This window comes from Benincasa hispida, chromosome 8, assembly GCF_027475165.1.
Source record: "Benincasa hispida cultivar pf3 chromosome 8, pf3_genome.v1.1, whole genome shotgun sequence".
Classification (NCBI taxonomy): Eukaryota; Viridiplantae; Streptophyta; class Magnoliopsida; order Cucurbitales; family Cucurbitaceae; genus Benincasa; species Benincasa hispida.
The window spans coordinates 590,175-615,878 of record NC_143485.1 but is presented as its reverse complement, the minus strand read 5'-3'; positions in this window follow the sequence as shown (position 1 = coordinate 615,878).

The window sequence follows — 25,704 nt, the reverse complement described above, 5'->3', positions numbered from 1 at the left end:
ATTTTCTTCTAACTCTTTCAGAAGTCATTCTTGAAAATCTCTCAATCCTATTGAAATTTATGTGACCCAATCTTAGATACCAAAGATGAGCTTTTTCTTTTGGAGAAACTTTAAGTCTTGTTTTTTGTGGTTGTAGTGTTGAATATTTCAACGTTGTGGAGCATTTTAGATGCTCACGGTCTTAGCACATATGAGTTGTTTTCATTTATTGCTAAACAAATATTAATACCATTCTTTGAGACAAACACTTTATCACAAATAAATGATATATTATACTTGTTGGAATATAAAAATAATATGCACAATGAAAGCAAAGATCGATAACGTTCTAATTACATTAAAACTAAGTATAAGCATGTATAAAAAGGTTAGAAAATATAACCTTTGTAGAATCCATCGCAATCTTCCTCTCCATGCTCAATCGACACCATCAACGAAAAATCCTCGCTATTCTCTTGTTGAAGAACACTGTTGTAGGATCATTCTGTTGGTGAAAGCTAGGGAATTTCACTCTAGTAAAAATGAGAGTAAAGGAAATTTTGTGGAAGAAGTAATTTCAATATTCAAGGAAGCATTAAGTTTTAATTTTTGAAAATCAAAACCTATTTAAAGAAAAAATACACGCAAAATCTCATCTCGCATGTCTTCCACCTCAAACTCTACTAACATGAAATCTCTAGGTGTCAAACTTTGGAAGAGCCACTTCAAAAACCACTTAGTTAGTGGAAAAATCCAACAATTGGATTTTTCCACTAACTAATTTTTTTATTAAAATAAATTTTATAATAGAATAATTTTTGACAAAAAATATGAAATACTATTTTCATATTTTAGAAGTTATTTAATTAAAATAATTTTAATTAAATAAAAAAAATTATTTATTTATTGAGCTAGGGAATAAACAAAATAGCTAGGGAATTTCTATGGAGGCCATTCGAGTTGCTGAGGAGTTCGTGACTGAGGCGATCGCTGAGGACTAGCGCATGTGTTCGTGCAGTGTTGCGGTCGTGTTGTTCGAGCATTCAAGGTTGCGATGTTCGAGCATTTGTGAGCAAGGAGCATGGAGACGAGACGACAAATATTTGTAAAGTTTTCTCCTTGCTCATTTGTAGTTGTTCATGTTGTAATTTATGTATCAATTGCATAACAGTATGTTTTGTTTTATGACTGTAATTTATAATGTTCATTCATGATTGTAATTTGGAATGATCTATTTTTCGTTGGTCATGGAAATCTCGAATTCGATTTTCTTCAATTGGTATCAGAGCCAAGTTGTTTTGATATTCTAAATTACAACTCTGTTTTGAACACATTTTACAGTTACGGTGGGTTTCTGCATTTGTGGTTAAGTTGATGCATGTTTTGGGTTTAATTGCCTTTAGTTAAAGCTTTCTGGTATTACAAAGTGTTAATTGTAAGGGTCTCTGTGTTTTTGGGCATAATTAACTTTTTAATCAAGTCTGTAATTCAAAGAGTTTGAGTTCGTCGAGTCGTTCATGATGAAGCTTCGAAGCATAGTGATAACGAAGAAGAATACCAAACGTTAGTTGTATCATATAGCCTCAGGTAAACAATCGTTGGGATTTAACTAAGCGATCGTTTAGATTTTTCTAGACGATCATGTAGTATTTTCTAAATGATCGTTTAACTAATGCTAAGCGATGGGGTAAATCCTTTATCATATCATATAGCATTGGTTGCCTGATCGCGTAGGCGCTAGAGGTAGACGATCGTAGTGGGAGCATGTGATGCTCATCACATAGTGGAAGGCGCGCGCTAGACGATCGTGTAGTTAGCAAGCTTCATCGCTTAGTTACTACCTATGCGATTGCGATACGGAGGCGCTAGCTAAGCGATCGCTTAGGCAATGACGCTTCGCAGCATCGTAGTCGTTTAGACGATCGCAGAAGGTGGGCGTTGTGCGGAGCGTGTGATAACTGGTAGAAATACAAGTTATGACAGCTCAAATAAGTAAAAACAATGAGAGAATGTGATGGTAAAATAAGCAATATCATGTTCGAAAGTGCTAAACTGAAACGAATTGTGATCACAAGCGCTCATCGCATAAAAGCAGTTAATGTACCTATTTTGTGCAGGTACAATGTGATGGCGTATATAAAATTGTGATCCAAAGGCACAATGCATCAGTGCGCTTGAAGATTGCGATTGCAAGTAATGCGATCGTGAGAAGTTTCTTAAAAAGGTGGCCGCATAGAGACCTCGCATCAAGGCGGCAACATAATAAATCATGATGGGATGGAAAGCTGATAACGGTCAATTTCGAATTTAGTTGACAAGCTGTTCAAAGCCACACTATAGCAAGTACACTGAACTTTTGTTGACCATTAAATGGCGCAACAGAGTAGGGGAATTAATGCCACCCATCATTGCAATTATTAGCAAGAAAGGCTGCTTCACCTTGAAATCTATAAATACCGAAGGCCACCAGAGAAAAGAAAAAAATCAGTTAGTCTGTTCACGCACATACTCATACATATACATAGAGGACAGAGAGAGCAAGGAGACCAGCAAAGCCAGGAGAAATCGCTCTCGGACAGATCGAGAGACTGCCGGAGAGCAACACATAGGAGAGAGGGTCAACCCTTGCGAGAGCAAAAATCCACATTGAGAATGGAGTTGAAGTGATAAAAGAGCAGTGTAAAAGGCCACGGGAAGCAAGACATTGCTTACCAGGCTTGTTATCTCTCAAATCCATTTTTTATATTGTAATCAGTACTTTATTTGCAGAAAATGGAAATCTCATTTCAATCTATGTTCAATCTCTCCATACCACGCATGAGTAGCTAAATTGTTGAATGGATTGAGAAGTACTTAGCTAGCATGACTTAAGATTTATATTTTATGCGATCATCTTGTCTTATGAATGCATCATTCATCATTTGGACATACTTGAGAGAGTAGATTAAAGATAGAATCTAGGCTTGAGAGAGTCAGATTAGAATCTAAGCTTGAAAGAGTTGGATTAGAATCGCATAAACAAGAAGTAGAAACTTAGACATAAGTTCTATTGCTATTTACACATCGCATGCGCCCTAGAAATAGGAATGATGGTATGCGGTCACCTTGTTTTATGTATGCATCATCATCATCGCATAGGCAAGAGTAGAGACTTAGAAATAAGTCCTATCGATTGTTTTGCATATACATCGCATGCGTCCTAGAAATACGTATTATGGCATTGTGCATTGAGAAATGAAGTGTTGTTATTTGTGTGTAGCATGATCGCATAACTTGTGCACAATCTTAAGAAATGTTAGCTAAAACCCTTCTCAACCCCTTCATTGCATCTTATCGTAACTCTATGCTTTCATCACTCTGCGTTCAACTCTATCGCATAGGAAAAATCTAAATCAAAACACTATACACTTCATTATTTTTACCACCGCAATAGAATCAAAGAGTGTCGCATATCTACTTATTAGTTCATGTGTTCGACCCTAGACTTACCAGGACACTTAAGAAGGCTTATACTTGGGCCTTGTTAGGAAAACTTGCATGATCACCACAAACTCACACCATAACACATCACAATTTTACGCTCCAGCGTGCTAAGCGATCATGTACCTCAGGCTTCATCTCTTGGTAAAGGTACACGATCGTGTAGTAATAGCTAAACGATCATTTAGTACATGATGGTTGGAGAAATGATGCTTTTCCCTAGCTGTTCAAGACCCGGTTCACTTGTTTGAATCGGAGACTCCTTTTCTTTGTAATAGTTAGCTTTCCTTTTGTGATTTTAAGGCAATTTTACCTGGTTCATCAACATTGGTTGCTTATACATGTGATGTATAGTACTTATATGCCAAAGTGTTTGTCATATAGTTAAAACACACCTTAGGTTGTGTAATTACTCATGCATCATGTATTATAGTTGTTATAATATTGCATGATGAAATTACTTGAAAGCATGTGCATACATCATAAAATATAAGTGTTATATTTTGCATGCAGTGAGCATTATCATGCATCATCCTTTTATTATAAGTGTTATAGTCTAACGGTGATTTGAAGCATGTTTTGAATGTTTCTTTGTTGTTTTGTATAAGCGTTATATAAAAGTAGCAGCAATGAATGGACAGTGCATTGAGCATGACACTTAGGCTGTTTATAATCATTATGAATGCCTTGCATGTGTTAGCTTAGCATTGTGGTTATGGTTTCCGTTTATAAGTGTTATAAAGGAAATTAGACCTAACATCAATAATTAAGGGTTGCATGTGGACTTAGGGTGACCTTAAATTTTTAAAAGGGTTTTAAAATTGGATTGAGATAGACCTAAGTTCAAGTGGTTCTAAAGAGTTTAGTAACCTAGATTAATCTTTTAAAATCGGTTTAATAGAATTAAATTGGTTGGAATAAAAGATTAAATTTGTTGTAGACCTATCTATAAGGGACCTTTGGTCTAAGGCAAGTTCTAGCTAGGCTGGGGTTCTTAAGTTGACGGAAACGTAACACCCCTACCTTAGAACCTACTTGGAAAGGTGAATTAGATAGATTTTCAACAAGCATGCAACGATTTGGTCAAAGACTCCATTAAAGTGTTTAATGGATGATGATCAAAAGTCGTTTAACTATCAAAGTTAAAAGTTACTCTTGGGCAAACCTAAAAGTCACTTAGTTAAAATCCTTAGCCGTGTTTTTTTCTAAGTAAGCTAAACCCTAGGTTATAAAATAATCAGTGGGAGGAAAAGGCATATCTGATATGTCTATGATTCCACTCACGTTTCTCCCTGAATGTTCACATCGTGAGATTCATGGTTGGCCTTGTGGTGCCCTAGATGCATCCCCCTTCAGATGGTGTTTGTATGAGTCAATATCAAGGTGGACAAAGAGAGTGTTTATAGAAAGTGGGTGAAGGGTGTGTGTCAACACGTCCTATGGTCTCTGTTATTGATTCACACCGTGAGATCATTCTGTACGCCCTTGTGCCTTTTGTGTGTCCCTCTTCGGATGGGTTTTGTGCAGTTGGTCAGAATCAAGGTGAACTCCAGAAATGGATAGGGTCGCTTAGGTTTTTCCCCAATCAAATTTTTTCCTTCGAATTGGCTTTTTGGGATGGACCTCTAGGGCTTAAAATGTCGGGTCACACTTATGAGAGATTGTTAAGTAAGTTAATGATCTCTTGACCAAATCAATGATGGCTAGTCATTATACAAGCAAGAGTTGTTCTGGTATTAATGACTGGCTGAGATCTTCTCAATTCAGATGAGGGATAACTGACCTCCCTTCGGCGAATTTTGTCCTAAATCTTTGAAGCGTCATTGCACAACTAGATGTCACACGGGATTCATATTAGTTTTACTAAAACCTTATTGGATGTTGTTTTGTTTTACAACAGGTATTTGATTAAAACCTAACGTAGGTCAATGTGTTTTTCTTTTCAGCAACTCGTTAGTATTTCCTTTTAGAGATTTTAAAATGACCAATTACTTACAGGAGAAAGAATCGTGTGAAACGAATTTCGTGGCAAACGACCTCAAGCCCACTACTCTCCAAAAGAGGAGACAGGACAGTAAATATGATTTATTGGTCTTGGAGACGTGTCTGGTAAAGAATGATGATTCTGCCTGGATCCTAGATTCAGATGCTACCAATCATGTTAGTTCTTCTTACCAAGGATTCAGTTCCTAGCAAGTGTTGCCACAGGGAGAGATGACTCTTCGAGTCGGTATTAGGGAGGTTGTTTCAGTGTTGCTGTTGGCAGGCTGAATTTATTTGTTGACAAGAAACGTTATCTGTTACTGGATAATGTTTTTGTAGTTCCTTATATTAAGAGGAACTTAATCTTGGTTTCTTGTCTCATTGAACAAGGCTATATCGTCTTCTTTTCTAAGAATAAAATGTTTATTTTCAAGAATTGAATGGAGATTGGTTATGGTTCAATGGAAAATAACTTATATGTACTAAGGTCATTAGTCATAAAAGCCTTGTTTAACACTGAAATGTTCAGTACGGCAACAACAGCTAAAAGACCAAAGGTTTCTCCTAAGGAAAACACCATCTTTGTCATCTAAGTTTAGGTCACATAAACTTCAATATGATTGAGAAGTTGGTGAAAAATGGACTTCTAAAGAGTTTAGAAGAAAACTCTTTGTCGGTATGTGAATCATGCCTCGAAGTCAACATGACCAAACGACCTTTTATTGGGAAAGGTTACAGAGCGAAGGAAGCCTTGGAGCTTGTACATTCAGACCTCTGTGGTCCGATGAATGTTAGAGTTCGAGGTGGGTTTGAAAATTTCATCTCTTTCATAGATGATTATTCAAGGTTCGGATATCTCTACCTAATGCAATGTAAGTCTGAAGCCCTTGACAAGTTCAAGGAGTATAAGACTGAAGTTGAAAACTTGTTCGGTAAGAAGATAAAAATACCACGATCTGATCGTGGTGGAGAGTATATGGACCTTCAATTCCATAACTATATGATAGAACATGGGATTGCGTTCCGACTCTCGACCCCTGGTACACCTCAATAGAATGGTGTATCTGAAAGAAGAAACAGAACCTTATTGGACATGGTTCGGTCTATGATGATTATGCTCATCTTCCAGACTCGTTTTACAATTATGCAATGCAGATTGCATGTTATATCCTGAACAAAGTTCCATCGAAAAGTGTTTCTGAAACAGCTTTTGAGTTATGGAGAGTCCGTAAAGGTAGTTTATGCCACTTCAGGATTTGGGACTGTTCGGCACATGTCCTAGCGACTAACAAAAAGTAGTTCGAACCACGTTCGAAGGTTTGCCTCTTTGTAGGCTACCCCAAGGAAACGAGAGGTGGATACTTCTATGATCCAAGTGAGAACAAAGTGTTTGTTTCTACAAATGCTACATTCTTGGAAGAAGACCACTTGAGGGATCATAGGCCACGAAGTAAACTCGTTTTACATGAGATTTCTAGTGAGACTGAGACTACTGAGGGTTCAACAAGAGTTGTTGAACAGGTCGACAGATCAACAAGAGTTGTTGAGGTCGGGACATCTAGTCAACCAGCTCAAGAGTTGAGACTGCCTCAACATAGTAGGAGGGTTATGAACCCACCGGATCGCTACATGGGTTTGACTGAAGCCCAAAACATCATTACCAATGATGGGGTCGAGGATCCATTGTCTTTTAAGAAAGCAATGGAGGATGTTGACAAAGATGAGTGGGTTAAGGCCATGAACCAGGAAATGGAGCTTGTTGATTCACCTGATGGGATAAGACCTATTAGGTGTAAGTGGATCTATAATTGAAAGAAAGGTGTAGATGGTAAGGTGCAAACTTTAAGGCTAGACTCGTGACAAAGGATTATACCCAGGTTGAGGGAGTTGACTATAAGGAAACGTTCTCACCTGTTGTCATGCTCAAGTCTATCTAGATTCTCTTGTCCATAGCCACATTTTATGATTATAAAATATGGCAAATGGACGCCAAGACTGCCTTTCTTAATGGTAATCTTGAGGGCTGAAACAAGATCAAGAGCAAAAGGTTTGCAAGCTTAATAGGTGCATTTATGGGCTGAAACAAGCATCTAGATCTTGGAACATCAGATTTGACACTACTGTCAAGGCGTTTGGCTTTGACCAGAATGTTGATGAGCCTTGTGTTTACAAGAAGACATCAACAGCTCAGTGGCTTTTCTAGTACTATATGTGGATGATATCCTGCTCATTGGGAATGATGTAGGGTATCTAACTGACATTAAGAAATGGCTAGCTTCCTAGTTTCAAATGAAAGATTTGAGTGTGGCACAGTATGCTCTAGGGATCTAGGTTATTCGGGATTGCAAGAACAAACGGTTAGCCCTGTCTCAGGCATTGTACATCGATCAAATGTTGATCAGGTACAGGATGTAGGATTTCAAAAGGGGTTTGTTACCCTTCAGGCATGGAATCGTTTTGTCTAAGGATCAATGTCCTAAGACACCTCAAGAGGTTGAGGAGATGAGACGGATTCCCTATGCTTCTGTTGTAGGAAGCTTGATGAATGCAATGTTGTGTACCAGACCTGACATTTGCTATGCAGTAGGGACTATCAGTTGGTATCAGTCCAATCCAGGATTTGATAACTGGATGGCTGTCAAGACGATCCTCAAGTATCTTCGGAGAACGAGGGACTACATGCTTGTGTATGGAGATAAGAATCTAATCCTTACAGGATACACGAACTCTAACTTCCAGATTGATCGAGATTCTCGCAAATCGACATCGGATTCAGTGTTTACTTTGAATGGAGGGGTTGTAGTCTGGCGAAGCATCAAGCAAGGATGCATCGCAGACTCCACTATGGAAGCCGAACACGTAGCCTCTTGTAAAGCAGCTAAGGAGGTTGTTTAGCTGAGGAAGTTCCTTTGAGATTTGGAAGTTGTTCCAAATATGGATTTGTCGATCACACTATATTGTGATAACAGCGAGGCTGTGGCAAATTCGAAGGAACCTTGGAGTCATCGTCGGGGTAAGAACATAGAACGAAAATATCACTTGATCAGGGAGACTGTGCATCGAGGTGATGTGATAGTCACGAAGATCGCATTGGAGCACAATGTTGCTGATCCCTTTACAAAGGCCCTCATGGCTAAAGTGTTCGAGGGTCATCTGGAGAGTCTGGGTCTGCGGGACATGCAGCATCTTGTCTATGGCAAGTAGAAGATGATACTGGGGTATGCGCTAGTTTATTGTATATTGTACATTTTTATATTGTATTATACATTAATCTCCCGAGTCATTAGGATAAGTGGGAGATTGTTGGGATTAATGTCTTAATTCTCTCGAAGTCTCGTTGTTTTGTAAAGATACACATTGTTTGATGAATAAAATAAGTGTTATTTAATTTTGGCAAAACGATCTCGAGTGAAGCAAAGGAAAGTAGCACTTTCTGAGTGTTATCAATTGGGGGCACATCCGTGAAGGCAGCGACGCTCTAGGCTCGTACTACGATAAAAGTGTCGTTGTGCTAGGCATATTCTATAAAGATGGAATTATTTTTCAGAAAAGAAGGATCCAAATTCTGATTTTTGAACAACCTCCACACAATTTCTCTGTGCATTTTTCCCCTTCCCAGACCTAAAACTCTTGTAGTTCTTCATTTTATTGTTATTTTTGGACTTCATCTTGGCATGAGTGGCTAAGATAAGAATTTTCTAGCTTAGGGTAAGATTGAAACTCATCAATTCTTGGTTGTGAGAATTATTTAACTTCTAGTTGCTGCTATAATTTTATTTGTCATTCAACAATTTTGACTATTATGCCAAAAGACATTTAGGTTTGATCACCCATTAAGAGTTTTTTTTTTTTTTTTTTTTTTTTTTGCTAGAATGGAATGTATCTTCGTGTGTGAATCTCATTGGGGCATAAGGTGTTGCATGTTGAGGTTAATTTTCAAGTTGTTTAGGGCAAATCTTATTTTTTAATTGCATGACTCACCTAATTCAAGAACTAAATCAATTGGTAAAATGGCTATCAAATTCCCAATTGTCTTGGCTAGATATCTAGGCTTAATGCATATGTTGAATTAATATGGACACTTGAACCCAATTAGTTAAGCATATAAGATAACAGAGAAATCAATTAGTACATAGAGCATTTAGTTATGGTCTTCCAATTAAACGAGCCAAGAATGAAATAGAGTATGCAACGACCTTTTCGTGTTCTATGAGCAACCAAGTAGAAAAGTGGATTCCGACTTCCTAAGCTAGGTTTCTTTAAATTGAAATAAATGCTCTTTAAATTACACATTTAGTTTCATGTTACTTAAATTCCTTGCAATTAAAACAACACCGAAACTCCCCTGTGACTGTTTGAATTCAATCGTTAGCTAAAACTTTCTGATTTCCTACAGAGACGACCTGGTCTTGCCACTCATACTACATTGTAGTGTAGGTAGTACATATTGGAGTTTATAAATTTTATTTCATTAGTGGTCTTCTAGGAGCGACACAAAAAAGTTGTGGTCATGTTGCTGAAAAAGATGTTAAAATCTGGAGCAATTCAGGCAAAGTTCGAAGCAAAAATGGCGTTTTCTAGGCATTTTATGTCGCAGCAGTGTGACATCTTTGCCGTAGCACTGCAACGCTATTGCCTATTTTTTGACCCTTTCTAAAAAGCATCATGGAGGCACCACTACACTATTAGGTTTTTAAAGGATATATATTTTCTATGTCAATTTCCCCAAAATTGTGATGATTATTTGCTTTTAATGCTAATTTTTTAGGTAAAACGATTCCAGAGACATTTAGGAGTCATTTCGAGAAAATTGACCCAAAAGGATAAAAATGACCAATAAAATCAACTAAGTTGAAGAGAATCAGAGAAATTACCAAAATGCCATCGAGTTTCAGCATCAGACCCTAAAAGAAGCGTCATGCAACGCTTGAAGACAGAGTGCATCTATTTTTTGCAAAATATGGTAGCATTGCAACACTCTCCATAGCGTTGTAACGCTCCGAATTTTGACGTGATTCATTTTACGCCTACGCCTTGCACAACCAAGCGTTAGCGCGGTGTTACAATGTTAACCTAACACTTCTTGCCTTTTCGACAATTTAACATTGCAACACTGGCCTTGGCATCGCGATGCTCTACCTGCTGATATAAATTTTGTTATTTCATTTTGAGCGAGAGAGGGAAGAAAAACTAAAACTTTTTTAGAGAAACTTCAAATTTACAGAGCTATTCTTGTAAATTTTGGAGAGATTCAATCAATTTTTATTCAATCCTTGTACCAAATATGCAACTACCAATGAATTTCTTGAAGAATTTCATCATCCATGAGTAGGTAATCCTTTTTCTTAGGAATTATGTAGATTGGCACTTTCTTGAGACTTTTCCTTGAAATTTATTTCATGTAATTACTTTCTTTTGAATGTTGTTGCTGAGATTTATGATAAAATTGATTAAGATTGAATTGACAACTCAAGATTAATCAACTTTTATATGCAAAGATTACATAGTTCTATAACAGAATTGTAAGTATGGTTGTAAGAATTAGTAGTCTTGATAGAAAATATGGACTTCTTTTCCTTTTTTCTTTAAAGAACCTATTAATTCAGAACATTCGTGCAATCAATCTTGAATTTTCAGTCTTTTGATTTCAAGATTTTGAATAGTTAAGAAAACCCATGAGTTTAATGTAGTTTAGGATTAATTGTGAAATGTCTTTAGGAAGCAATGAAGACCTAGATTATAGTTAATTGCCAAATTAGCTAATTAAGGCATTAGAAATTTATTATTAATGAACTATTGAATAATCTAATTGCATGATTCTTTGTTAAGTCAATAATAGAATTTCCTAGTATACATAAAATCCCCAAGATTTCATTTCAATTGAATCTTATCTCATAATCTCTCTTATGTCTCTCATTAATAAATTTCCATCAATTCTTGCCTTTTCACTTAGTTAGTTTCTAGTTCTTGAAAACAACCCCCCTCCCCCTCCCCCCTCCCATTTAATCTTTTGCATTTTGGAATTCAATTAGTCTATTTTAGGCAAATTAATAGAGGTTCTCTTGGGATCGACCTCTTACTCACTATTGCTACGTGCTAGTTCTAGTTGTAGTTAGATTATTATAAATTTCATTCTTCTTGGGTAAGATAGAATTTACGACACCTATTTTAATCCAAACACGCACCGTATTCAATGCTACCAATGCGAGGCAAAATACTAGTTCGCACAACAGCTTCGTGATGCTCTCTTTAGCATCGCGACATTATGAAGATAAACCACCCATTTTGTGAGTTCATGGGTACGAACCTGGTGATCGTTTTTGTAGTAGTTTTTTTCTTTATTATTGTAAATAATTTTTTATTAATTAAATTAATATAATATGATTATATTAATTAAATTAATTTTTACAGGTGCCAAATTCGGTCTGTTTTTGTTGTTTAATTTAATGTTGCATGTGATCTTTTATTAAATTAAAGTATATTTGATGCGTAATTTTATTGAATGGAAATACGGATGATATGCGTTGATGGATTGCGTTGTGCACTCAAGTTTCGCCAGTGGAATTCAAGTATAAATTCCCCTGAGTTTCCTGGTAAGTCCAGGGTCAAACAAAGGGACTTGTTAAAATAGTTGCATTGGTAATGTTTATGAAAACCTTGTGGTAACCAAGTAAATAAATAAGTGTTGGGTGTGTTGTTGCATTGATGAAAAAAGAAGTAAGTAAAGGTGGCGGATTTGAGAAAGATAGTTGCGTTGATAGATGCAATGAGTATGTGATGAACGGATTGAGAAGATCTTTAGCTAACGTTACTCGGGAATGCGTCAGACTATGCGATCATGTTACAACCATGCACAGCAAGTCATTTCCCAATGTAAATGCGATGCTCCTAAGTCTAGGATGCATGTGTTGAATGCAAAATGTCCATAGAGCTTAACCCTAAGTCTCTACTTTTGTCCTATGCGTTGATGCAAAATGCATGAAAGAAAGGTGACCGCATACAATCATATCTTATCGCTAAGATGCATGTGATGCGTTAATAACAAATATGCTCATTCCTAAGCGCCTATCTCTCGTTTATGCATTCTAATCTCGTTTTTCCAAACCTAGATTCTGACCTAACCTTCCCAAGTCTAGATCCTGTCCTTAGACTACCCTCCCGAGTATCTCTAATAGACGAATGAAGTATTCATAAACAAGAAAATCGCAAGAATAAAGATTCCCTCGTTATGCTAGCTAATTGCTTCTCAACCCATTCAACTAGATTAGCTACTCATGCGTGAATAACAGAGAGTGAACAGATATAGAGAAGGAAATTCCATTCTTATAAATAAGTTGAATACAAAATGACAGTGGAAAGTAAAGGTAGGGAGCCTGGTAGCAATTCCTTGTTGATCGAGGCTTTTTACACTGAATCTCTATTCTGATCTAAAGATGTTCCCGCTTTCGCAAGCGTTGGCCCTCTCTCTGTCTTGGAGCTTTCGGTGCTTTCCCAAGCTTACCGGAACAATCTACCAGCACACTTTCTTCCTCGCGTCTTCCTTAAAATGAAAGAAAACTATAGACAGAGGTATGAACTTGTAAAGTGGTGAATTAATCGACTGCTTCCATGGTGAAAGGCAGTTTCTCTCTCCCGGTTGTATAGATGGAACAGCTTTAATTCCTGATTGACGTGCCTAATAATTATCACCGATAAAGCTGAATGTACTTCGTGACCGTTATCGGCTATCAACTTAATTTTGATCCGACTGTCATCAGATTTCTGTCCAATCGCTCTTAATTATCCTTTCACCCGGATGCGTCCACCATGTTGCGCTGACCAAGTTGCGGCGATTCTTCTTGGGCGAATGTTTGTGAGCAAGATCAAAATTAATGCATATTTTGCACAAAAATATAAAGATCAACTGTTCTAATGCGTCGGATGCATGCGACCGCAATATTATAGATTTTATGATTAATGGACGCAATTTAACATATTTCATCAATGCAATCTAACATTGTTTAAGAACTTAGCACTATGATAACGTGCATTTCTGCCCGTTATCATATCCCCAAATTTAAACAATGCCTGTCCTCAAGCATAAGCTAAAGATTTCTTTAGCAAGTCAACCGCAAAGTTCTTTTCCTAGATTTCTCAAGAATACTTCGCTCAAATCCTATATGCCAGAATTTCCTTAAGTCTTATTCAAGTCTCATCCTAAAATATTTCGAAGACTTAGGGATTGCAAGCTTAACTTTCAAAAGGACTTTACTAAATTCCAGAACATCGCATGATTTATTTCAAAAAGAAAATTTTCCACCGGAGTGTCAAATGATTTATCCTTGTACAAAAATTTTCTTTATTGCTAATTTTTTTCTGACCTTGCGCTGATCCAAGTGCCTTGCCTTCGTTTTGGCTTGCCCCCACGGGTGTTATGCGGACATCCAACTACGAGCAATGCACTCTTCCTCAGACTAAACTCATACCGATTTGGCATTGGAGTTGCGGTCATTGATTTATGCATTGATCCTAGTGACTTACTTTCGTTTTGGCTTGCCCCCATGTGTGTCATGCGGACATACAACTACGGGTAATTGCCTTTCACAACTTAACTCTTATCTACATGGGTTTCCCATTGCATTGATAGTGGAGTTGTTATTCTCAAAAAAATATTTTTTTTCTTTTTTTTTATATAGCAAGGTCGAAAATAAATACCTCACCCCCAAATTTAAAATGCGGTAATGTCCTTGTTGCTAAAAGAAATTAAAATAAGTCATGCGATGGTCATAGAATGCATTGTAAAGAGAGTTTGAAAGAAATCTAGCAAATCCCTAACTTCTAGAAATATTTCATGAGGTGACTATCTTAAGATTAAGTTGACTCTAGTATATATGAAAGAGATAGAAGCATATTTTTCATCATTGAAATCATACTTGGCAAAGAAACAGAATGCAGTAAACTATTAAATTTATCTTACTTGTTAAATGATTGCGGTAATCATGGAGGATGCAGTGATAAAACATTGAAAAGTGACATGCAATGTGATAGCGCAAAATTTGAAATAAGGATAAGGAAGAGTACACCCCCAGATTTTGCGCTGTCGCCTGTAGTGTGTATTGATGCATCCATCCTTGTGGTGATCTTTGCTTCTGTGGATTGCGGTGATGGAGTGAGATCATTTGCTTCTTCTGGTAATATCTCTGCAATCCTGTGCCTTAATAATTGTAAATAGACAAAGAGATTGTCACACCCCCTCCCAAGCCTTAATCCCCAAGACTGGAAGGGAGCATGAGGGTAACCAATAGTATCTCAAGACAACACTCATATTCAATATTCCCCCATATTTCTTACAGACTTTAATAGGTTTACAGTATTCCACCTATCCATCTATACATATAGTTAATTTTTTCTCTATTCTTCGTTACATGATATGAGCCGTGCCCTGAGAGTTTACCAAATCCTGAGGTGGTGGTGGGTAGTGGACTCCTCTTTGAACGCTCCGCTTTACTACCTAGGGGGGATATAAGAAAACATTTTGAAGAGTGTGAGCTACTAAGCCCAATGAGTGGTTCTTTTAAGACAGAAATCACTTTGCAAATCATCATTTCTGGAAAATCAATCACATGATAATAATTTCAATATAACTTATGCATGATCATGGATATATTCATGCAATCAATAACCTTTAGTCCCATGCTATACATGGCATGCATATATCATTATCAGTCATCACAATCACCTATAGAAACCTCCTATGGCCCACTTCCCGCCAATGTGCACACCGACAATTCTTTATCCTGCTAGTCATGCTTAGGTACTTGACTATATTTCTCGCCGGTCGTCACCGACTATTATTTCCCACCGATCGAGGCCGATTATATTTTCCCGCCAAGCACCTTTTGTTAAGCACCTTTTGTTAAGCATGCTAACTATGTAATCAGGGTATAATCTCAATTTCCATAGCAATTCTACAAACAATATCATGGCAATCATCATATCATCATAAACATGTATTTTGCATTTACATATGCATTTATTCACATATCAAAGCATAAAGCTACATAAACACTCACCGTCTACACGTGTTCCACTAAAATCACCCTTTTGACTACTCCCTTGTGAATTTCTCCATATACATGGAAATTCCTTAGTTTAATACTTGCTATGTAAGTCAAAATGTTAAACTTTAGCTAGAATATCACCATTTATCGAAAATACCAGCTTACCCCACTTAGAAACTGAAAAAATATCAAGGTTGGTCCTTTAGAGGTTATTTTGGCCTAAGAATAGGCAGCTAGCATTGGGCAGTGGCACAATGGGCGTAGGGTGTCGCACAGATGTGCACGCTGGGTGTGTGTTAGGGATGCGTCTGCGCACTGGCGCTGTGCGTTGGGGGGCTGGGACTGCACGATGCACACGGCGTTGTGGGCTGACGCACGGAATGGGCGATGGACACAGTGCTGCGTGCGTGCAAGGTTGGGCGTCGAGCTGCCCTCACTCACCAACGCAACCCCTTTTCTCTCAATTTCGCCTAATAACTTAATTTCACTCCCTAAAATGCTCTCAATTTACAACTTTGAGGCTGGTATGAATGAATTCCCTTGCCCAAGTTCCCTATTTATAGCCATCTCAAATTCACCCCAAGTTGACAACACATCTACTATTTGTCTAACTCTAAGGCTGCCAACATGAAGTCTACTAAGTCAACCCCTAGGCTAGCAATGTGTTGTTTCCTCTTTAGCTTGCTAGCCAAAAGCCCCTTAGCTACATGAAATCTCCTTCACCCACCTCATGCTTGCTTAAGTTGCATGAAATCTCCCTTAGCCACCTCCTACTTAGTTTTTATGTGATTCTTCTTTTGCCACATCACTTCTTTAAATACTTCACATATTTTTCTTCCCAAATGTTTAAGTCATTTATTCGAAATTCTTGGCTTTCTCTCTTAAAATTCCCCATCAATTCCTCATTGGCCAATGCATGAAGTGATATCCACCAACGCACAGGGTGGCTCTTCAATGCATAAGCTTGCCTGACCTAGTGAACACATGTGTTGGACCATCAATGCATGGTGCATTTGCACGGTTGGTCACATGGTAGGTCGGGCTGCATAGGCCCTCTCGGCCGCGTTGGCATGCGTTTGGACTAGTACATCGAAGCATGGTCACTTGGCAGCACATAGGGTGGCTCGCTCGCTCGACGCATGGACCGGCCCTGTCGACGCATAGGCGTACACTCCCAGTCGCATAGGCGCATAGGCGCGCGTTCTCCCTCAGACGCATAGGCGTAAGCTCCGGCGCATAGGCGCATGCTTGACGCACGGCCTGCGTGTGTCCTTGCCGCATGGTCTGTGCGTTGGGCCTCGATGCATGGCCTATGCGTTGGGCCTCGACGCATGGCCTATGCGTTGGGCCTCGACGCATGGCCTATGCGTTGGGCCTCGACGCATGGCCTGTGCGCTTGGCGCACAGCTTGCGTGCTTGGCCTCGACGCATGCTAGCTTATTTTGCCCTTATGGCTCCTACATGCATTTTCTTGGTGATATGCAACTCTTAGACAAATTTTCCCAAGCTTTCCTGCTTCCATCCCTTATTCTTTCTTGCGTTCACCATACCTTAAGCCTTTCTTAAGTGTTTGGTCCCTTGGTTATTCTTCCTTGGGAAATTGGAGTGGTTTCTTCCTACTTTGTATTTTTCCTTCTCTATTTAACTTTAGTTTTGGTGTTAGGGTCTTATAGAGAGGGTCAAATGATTTTAAAACAAAACAACAAGTTTTTTTTGGTTTTTTTTTTTTTTTTTTTATAGCAAGAAGGAAATTATAAGAATGAGTAAGATGCAGATAGTTTGAATAAAAGTAAAGTGACGAAGGAAAGAGAGTTCAAAAGTCATGTAAGAGGGTAGTCCGGATTTTTCAACTTTGCGAAGGCTGTTTCTGGCTGGAAATCTCCTCCGCAATATGCCTTGATCCGTTGTCCATTAACCTTGAATGTTCGACTGCCATCCTCGGTGATCAGTTACACCGCACCATGTGGAAATATTTCTTTGATGATGAAGGGACCAAACCAGCGCGATTTTAATTTTTCCGGGAAGAGCCACAATCTTGAATTGAAAAGTAAGTCCTTTTTCCTGACTTGGAGGTTTCTAGCGCTTATGCGTTTATCATGCCAGCGCTTGGTGCGCTTTGTATAAATCTTCGCATTCTCATATGCATCAATCTTCCATTCTTCTAGCTCGACCAGCTGCATTTTTCGCGCTTCCCCTACTTTCTTTAAATCGAAATTCAACTTCTTGACCGCCCACAATGCTTTATACTCCAGCTCCAAAGGAAAATGACATGCCTTGCCAAATACCAACGCATAGGGGGACATAACTATTGGTGTTTTAAATGCGGTCTGGTATGCCCACAACGCATCATCAAGCTTCATTGCCCAATCTTTCCGTGAAGGTTTTACTACCTTCTCAAGTATCAATTTAATTTCACGATTGGATACTTCAGCCTGGCCATTCGTTTGCGGATGGTATGCGGTGGGCACTTTGTGAAGGATATTGTACTTGCACAGCAGCTCCTTGATATTGTGATTGTCAAAGTGTGATCCTTCATCACTTATGATGGCACAGGGAGTGCCAAAACGAGTAAAAATATTTCTCTTGAGGAACTGGGAGACTACCGTCGCATCACTTGCGGCACATGCTATTGCCTTTTACCCACTTGGAGACATAATTGACAGCCAATAAAATATAGTGCTTGTCATGCGAAGGAGGGAATGGCCCCATGAAATCAATATCTCATACGTCGAATAATTCCAACTCCAAGATAGTATTCATTGGCATTGCGTTCTTCCATGAAATGTTGCCAGTGCATTGACATCGATCACATTTTATTGCGTAGTGCAACATCCTTAAATAATGAAGGCCAAAGTGCCCTCCATATGGCAAATCGTGACACTATGACAATATGCGTTGTTGAGCAGCATTTGGTACGCATAATCGAATGATTTGGTCCGCACCTCTTTTGTACAGATTCGGCTCATCCCAATAATAATGTTTGCATTCATGCTTGAGCTTCTTCTGTTGATGATAGGTGTAATCTTCAGGAAATTGTTCACAGACCAAATAATTAACGATGTCCACATACCAGGGCAATTCTTCTATGTGGAACAGCTGCTCGTCCGAAAACACGGCACTCACTTCAGATTCATTGTGGTCAACCTCGGGGTTTCCAGTCTGGACAAGTGATCCGCAACTTGATTCTCTATCCCCTTCCGATCAATTACCTCAATATCAAATTCTTGAAGGAGGAGAACCCATCTGATCAACCTCAGCTTTGCGTCCTTTTTTGTCATTAAATATTTGATTGCCAAGTGATCAGTGTGAATGAATACCTTGGTTCCCAACAGATATACCCTGAATTTCACCAATGCAAAAATCACAGCCAGGAGTTCTTTCTCAGTGATGGTATAATTTATTTGAGCAGGGTTTAAAACTCGCATATGCGATGGGGTGCAAAATAGTTTTCTTCTTTTGCGCTAATGCGGCCCCCATCACATACCCGCTTGCGTCGCACATGATTTCAAATGGCATTGTCCAATCTGGCGCAATTAGTACGGGCGCGGTAATCAGCGCATCTTTTAATACTCTGATTGCGTTGAGGCAATTGTTGTTAAACTCAAATTTCTTGTCCGCCTCTAACAACACACTCAGTGGTCATGCAATCTTAGAAAAGTCCTTGATAAATCGTCTATAGAATCCAGCATGCCACAAGAAACTTCGCACAGCCTTTACGCTGGTTGGAGGTGGGAGTTTTTCAATTGCTTCAATATTTGCTTTGTCCACCTCCAACCCTTCTCGAGAGATTTTGTGTCCCAACACTATACCCTCTTTCACCATGAAGTGACATTTTTCCCAGTTGAGCACCAGGTTCGTCTCTTTACTTATCTTCAAAATTTTCACCAAATTGGCTAGGCAGACTTCATAAGTGTTCCAATATACGAAGAATTCATCCATAAATATTTCCACTGAGTCCTCGAGATAATCTGAAAAGATCGCCATCATACATCTCTGGAACGTGCTCGGCGCATTGTAGAGGCCAAACAGCATGCAACGAAAAGTGAATGTCCCATATGGGCAGGTGAATGTGGTCTTGTCTTGATCTTCAGGAGCTATCATGATTTGATTATATCTGGCATACCCATCCAAGAAGCAGTAAAAATCATTCCCTACTAGTCTGTCTAGCATTTGATCAATGAATGGCAGAGGGAAGTGATCTTTCTTTGTGGCCGCATTCAACTTGTGATAGTCCATGCATATGCGCCATCCAGTGATGATCCTTTGCAGTATTAATTCATTGTTCTCATTTGGGACTATCGTCATTCCGCCCTTCTTCGGCACACATTGCATGGGGCTGACCCACGTGCTATCTGCTATGGGATAGATAATGCCCACATCCAGCCACTTGATAATCTCCTTTTTGACGACCTCCTTCATCGCAGGGTTAAGTCTGCGTTGATTTTCAATTGTTTCTTTGTGGTCGTCCTCAAGACAAATGTGGTGCATGCAGTATGTGGGGCTAATTCCTTTAATGTCAACGAGCGTCCAACCAATTGCTCACACATGTTTCTTGAGAATGCTCATCAACACATTCTCGTTCAGCGCAGAGGAAATTATCACTGGCAGTTTCTCATTCTGCCCCAGAAATACGTACTTCAAATGGGTTGGTAGGGTCTTTAGTTCAAGTGTTGGTGGTTCCACAAGGGAAGGTTGCATTTTTTTTCTTTCTTCTTTTAGCTCTTCTTCTTACATTGCGATCATTTCTTCTTCTTTGTTTGTTTTTGTTACAATCGCATTTCAGGCAGCTACGGATGCGTTGGCATCCTCTTCTTCACACTCTTCATCAGACTTTTCTTCTTCAATCGAATTCAAGTCATCATCAGAATCTTGTAGGTCTTCTTCATCCGGAAATTTCATGGCACTAATTATATTAAATTTGAGCTTCTATCCGTTTATACTCAAAGTGATTTCTCCCTTGTGCACATCAATTTGAGCACGACCCGTTGATAGGAAAGGTCACCCCAAAATGATGGGCACATCTTTATCGGCTTCATAGTCTAGAATGATGAAGTCAGCTGGCAAAATAAATTTATCAATCGTGATCAACACATTCTTCACCTTACCTTCTAGATGAACCAGAGATCTGTCAGCCAATTGGAGAGTCACTAATGTGGGCACAAGTTGCCCCACATTTAATTGTCTAAAAATTGACAGCGACATCAAATTTATGCTGGCCACCAAGTCACACAAGGCTTGCCTAATATAGAGTCCTCCTATAGAGCAAGGAATAGTGAAACTCTCAGGATCGCTCATCTTCGGTGAGATAATGGATTTGGAACTTTCCGTTAATGCCACCGTGGCAAATTTCCCAGTACCTCTCTTCTTAGTTACCATGTCCTTCAGAAACTTGGCATAGGCAGGCATTTTCTCAATCGCTTCACTGAAAGAAATGTTAACATGTAATTGCTTTAACATAGATAAAAAGCGTTGATACTGTACCTCTTCATTTTTCTTCTTCCATAGCCTTTGAGAGAAAGGTGGTAATTGAACTTTCATGGTTCCCGTTTCATTTGACTTCGAGGTCGACGCAACTCAGGTTCCACTGCTTCATTTTCTCTTTCTTCTTCTTGTGCTACCGCAATCTCAGGCTTCGTTGCAATGGAAGTTGTTCTACTCTGATCCTTATATTCTCCCTCCACAGTCTTCCCATTGCGCAATGTAACAACCTGACATTGATTCTTACCTGATCCCCCTAGGTTGCGTGGAAGTTTGGTAGAACTTAGCAACGCCCCTTGCACTCTACTTTTCAGCTCACTCGCAATCTGGCCCATTTGCAATTCGAGGTTGCGGATGGACGTAACCTGACTTTGAAGCACTGTCTCGTTTTTCTCTAAATATTGCTTCAATAGGCTCTCTAGAGAAGAGGATTGTAGTGGTTGTTGTGAGCTACTTGCTTGCTTGCTCTGCTGACCGTTGTTGCATTGAAAGAATCTTGGTGGCCCTTCTTTTTGTGCCACAGATTGAAAATTTTGTTGTTGATTCTTCCATGCAAAATTGGGGTGGTTTCTCCACCCGAGGTTGTAAGTGTTTGAAAATGGATTATTTTTTACAAAATATACAGATTGTGGTTTTTGCGGGCAATCTTCCATCGCATACCCATCACCACAAATCACACACCTTGCAGTGTTTTGACTTATTGCGTTAATTTGCCCACCTTACGGTGTTGGGCTGCTAATCGCCATTCCTTGAATCAAATTCATAATTGCAGTCATTTGGTTTTGTAATGAAACAACAGCACCATTGTTTGCGTCAGAATCTTTAAGTCTCAATCTCTTGTCACTCTCTGTCCAGTCTTCATGGTTCTTGGAGATGCGGTCCAGGATATTCTTCACCTCATTGTAAGTTTTGTCAAGCAGACCACTAACGGCTACCGCATTGGCAGCGGTTTGCGAAGCGGGATTCAAACCGTGATAGAAAATTTCCATTTAAAGGCAGTCTGGTAGCCCATTATGTAGACAATCCCAAACCAACCTTTCAAACCTCGCCCAAGCATCGCTAAGCGATTCGTCCATATCTTGTTCAAAATTAGTAATAAGCTTTCTTCGTCTTGCGTTCTCGGTAGGTGGAAAATACTTTTTCATGAATTTCTCCACTACCTGCTCCCAAGAAGTAATCTCTCCTGGTTTGAGCGAATAAGCCCATTTTCTAGCCTGATAACAGAGAGAAAATGGGAACAACGTTAGTCGAACTTCTTCAGCAGAGATGTTTAGGAACACAAAAGTATTATAGATTTCAATAAAACTTCGGAGGTGGGAGTGCGGATCCTCGCCATGCCTTCCTCCAAATTGACATCCAGTCTGGATCATCTGCAACATCACCGATTTCATCTCGAATCTACTTCCGTCGAGGGCAGGCCTCATGATTCCCGGAGAGAAATCATAGAGGTTTGGCGATGCATAGTCCCTAATGGGCCTATTGCGATCGTTTGTCAATAGAATCGGATTCGCCATGACATTATTGTCATTTGATGCTCCATTTCCAGGCTGATCTAGCATCTCTTCTTTGTCTGATTGTGGTTGCTGTTGGTGGTCTCTCAATCTTCGTCTAAAAGTCCTCTTAATCTCCAGGTCGTAATTCGTCAAAGATTGAAAGTCCTGCAAAGAAATAAAAAAAAATTACCGTTAACAAACTATTTTGCCGAAGTCCCCAGCAACGTCCTCAAAAACATGATGCGTTATTTTATTAAATGGAAATACGGATGATATGCGTTGATGGATTGCGTTGTGCACTCAAGTTTTCCCAGTGGAATTCAAGTGTAAATTCCCCTAAGTTTCCTGGTAATTCCAAGGTCCAACACAGGGACTTGTGAAAATAGATGTGTTGGTAATGTTTATGAAAACCTTGTGGTAACCAAGTAAATAAATAAGTGTTGGGTGTGTTGTTGCGTTGATGAAAAAAGAAGTAAGTAAAGGCGGCGGATTTGAGAAAGATAGTTGCATTGATAGATGCAATGAGTATGTGATGAACGGGTTGAGAAGATCTTTAGCTAACGTTACTTGGGAATGCGTCAGACTATGCGATCATGTTACAACCATGCATAGCAAGTCATTTCCCAATGTAAATGCGATGCTCCTAAGTCTAGGACGCATGTGTTGAATGCAAAATGTCCATAGAGTTTATCCCTAAGTCTTTACTTTTGTCCTATGTGTTGATGCAAAATGCATGAAAGCAAGGTGACCGCATACAATCATATCTTATCACTAAGATGCATGCGATGCGTTAATAACAAATAGTGCTCATTCCTAAGCGCCTATCTCTCATATATGCATTCTAATCTGGTTCTTCCAAACCTAAATTCTGATCTGACCATCCCAAGTCTAGATCCCGTCCTTAGACTACCCTCCCGAGTATCTCTAATAGACAAATGAAGTATTCGTAAACAAGACAATCACAAGAATGAAGATTCCCTCCTTATGCTAGCTAATTGCTTCTCAACCCATTCAACTAATTTAGCTACTCATGCGTGAACAACAGAGAGTGAACAAATATAGAGAAGAAAATTCTATTCTTATAAATAAGTTGAATACAAAATGATAGTGGAAAGTAAAGGTAGAGAGCCTGGTAGAAATTCTTTGCTGACCGAGGCTTTTTACACTGAATCTCTATTCTGATATAACGATGTTCCCGCTTCCGCAGGCGTCGTCCCTCTCTCTGTCTTGGAGCTTCCAGTGCTTTCCCAAGCTTACCGGAACGATCTACCAGCACACTTTCTTCCTCGCGTCCGCCTTAAAATGAAAGAAAACAATGGAAAGAGGCATGAACTTGTAATGTGGTGAATTAATCGACTGTTTAACCCCTTCTCTGAAGAATGCACTTGGTATTTATAGAGCTTCCATGGTCAAAGGTGGCTTCTCTCTCCCGGTTGACGCGCCGAATAATTATCACCGATAAAGCTGAATGTACTTCGTGACCGTTATTGGCTGTCAACTTAATTTTGATCCGACTGTCATCAGCTTTCTGTCCCATCGCTCTTAATTATCCTTTCAACCGGATGCATCCACCATGTTGCGCTGACCAAGTTGCGGCGATTCTTCTTTGGTGAATATTTGCGAGCAAGATCAATGCAAAGCCTTGCGGTAAAGTTGCGCTAGACCAATGAATTCCTATGATCGCAACCTTTGCATTGCGTTAACGCATATTTTGCACAAAAATATTAAGATTAACTGTTCTAATGCGTCGGACGCATGCGACCGCAATATTATCCAACATTGTTTAAGAACTTAGCACTATGATAACGTGCATTTCTGCCCGTTATCAATATTGCATATTTTATGTCATATAGTTTGAAAATCCCATATTAGGATTAACATTTTTATACATCATATTTAATGTAAGTGTTTTATTATATGGTTACTTGATTAAATAAACATGCTCATGAATTATATATAATATAAGTGTTATATAATATGGTTGCATGTTTCTAAAAGAATACCAATGCATCATATTTTAATATAAGTGTTATATTGTATGATAAATCTGTATGATTTTTATTAGAGATTAGTATAATTGTTATATTATATAATGGAAATGGAAATGCATTCAGTATGACATTACTTAATAAATATAATTGTTATATTTATTTAATGTCATTAGAATGCATGTCATAGGTTTTAATAATTCATAATTTATAAGAATTATAAGTTTAATAAAATAGATTAAAATCTATAATCAAGGATTGCATGTAAACATAAGGTCTAATTAATTTTAAATGTTTTAAAATTAATTCACTTAGAATTATGTTAACAATATTTCAAATATGACTAAAAATAGGTTAATCTTTTATTTTTCTTTTAATATGATTAACTAGAAAGAAGAAAAGATTAAATTTATAATATATTTGCCTATAAATGACCTTTGTCTAACGAAGGTTTTGTCCATAATTGGGGTATTTTAGCTCAGGAAAATAGAACACCCCTACCTGAGAACCGACAAGAAGGTGAATTAGTCAAATATTTTATAAGCATGCTACTATGATTAAATTTATTAAAGTGTTTAATAATTGATAATAATACATTGTTAAACTATCTAGTATAAGAGTTATATTGGAAAAATTTAACAAAATACTTAGATAAATTGGTTACTCGGATTTACCTAAGTAATAAACTCTGGGTTTTAAAATACTTAGTGGGAGATAACGATATATATGATATGTTTGATTCTCCTATGTGATCGGGTAATTCACGCCGTGAGATTCATGTTTAGCCTCAAGGCACCTTCATGAGTGCTGCTATGGATGGTGTTTACATGGTTCAATATCAAGATGTGTCAACATATCCCACAATCTCCATCATTAATTGACATTGTGAGACTTGTGCTTTGCCTCAAGGCACCTTTGATGCATCCTCCTACTGATGGTATTTGCATGGGTCAATATCATGGTTAACCCTTGAAAAAGATAGGGTTATAATTTTTGTTACTCAATATTGTTCTTCCCTATGGCGGGATTGTTGGGACAAAAGATTACAATTTCCAGAATGATGAGCTACACTTACAAGAATTCATTAAGGTGGTTAATGAAATTCTGATCAAATAACAATGTGTATAAAGTTTATAAACTACGAGACTCCAGGAAAATTAGGACACCAATCCCAGTAATAGGAATAAGATTTATTCTGGTGTAATATTTGGTTGAGAATGTCCAATTCAGTAAAGGAGTAACTGACTACCTTACGGTAGTTTT